General features: G+C 40.3%; 1 protein-coding gene across 1 annotated transcript in view; it reads right to left on the reverse strand.

Annotated features, from left to right (window-relative positions):
- antxr1d (ANTXR cell adhesion molecule 1d) overlaps nt 1-814 on the reverse strand; it is a 23,245-nt gene that overhangs the window by 13,601 nt on the left and 8,830 nt on the right. The window lies entirely within an intron of this gene.

Genomic DNA, 814 nt, shown 5'->3' on the forward strand with positions numbered 1-814 from the left:
GTGTGTGTGTGTGTGTGTGAGAGAGGGGAAAAGCATTGCTGTCATGTCTGATAGTGTGGCCCAACGTTCAATGTCCAGTCTGATGGCCTGTTTGCAGGCAGCTCAGTCTGGTCACTTCAGATCAATGTGAGGGGCATGTGTGCACATGTGTTTGAATATGTGTGTGTGCTGACTAAAGGGCATCTTAACATGTGTGTGTTGGTGTAAAGCATGTATGGTATGTGACTACTGCACATGCAGGCAGAGAGAAAGACAGAGAGAGGGACTGTCACAAAACCTATGCAATATGTCAGTATGTAAGTACATGTAAATGTATCAGGATGGATGTGGGTAGATGGCTGTATTCAAACCTATAGGGAATCTTGTCCACAGTCTTGCATTTCAAAATAAAAGCAAACTCTGTGACAACCGTTTGACAATAACAACAAATCACATAATACTGCAAGGATGAGCTTTGAGTATAGGACAGAAGTGCCTCTTATTTCTTCACATGACAATTTAAAGTCAACCCTAAGCATAAGATGTAATTATATATTATATATATATCGTGTTACAACAAAGGCAGCATGTATTTAGTGCACTACAATCTTTGCCCTTCATTAATTAGGCTTTGGTTAAAGTGGGTCCTTGGTTTGTAGTTCACTGACCATTAAGCTGCTCATCAATCGAATAATAAATGAGGCTGTTGGAGGATATTTGTTCACATGTCGAGTGACACACTCAGGTTCTGGCAACAGACCAGTAATTATCACATGGGGACAACTGTGATTCTTATTATTCCTTCCTTATTTTTGTCCTTGACTGCAACATTTTC

Source organism: Etheostoma spectabile, chromosome 17 (genome assembly GCF_008692095.1).
Source record: "Etheostoma spectabile isolate EspeVRDwgs_2016 chromosome 17, UIUC_Espe_1.0, whole genome shotgun sequence".
NCBI lineage: Eukaryota > Metazoa > Chordata > Actinopteri > Perciformes > Percidae > Etheostoma > Etheostoma spectabile.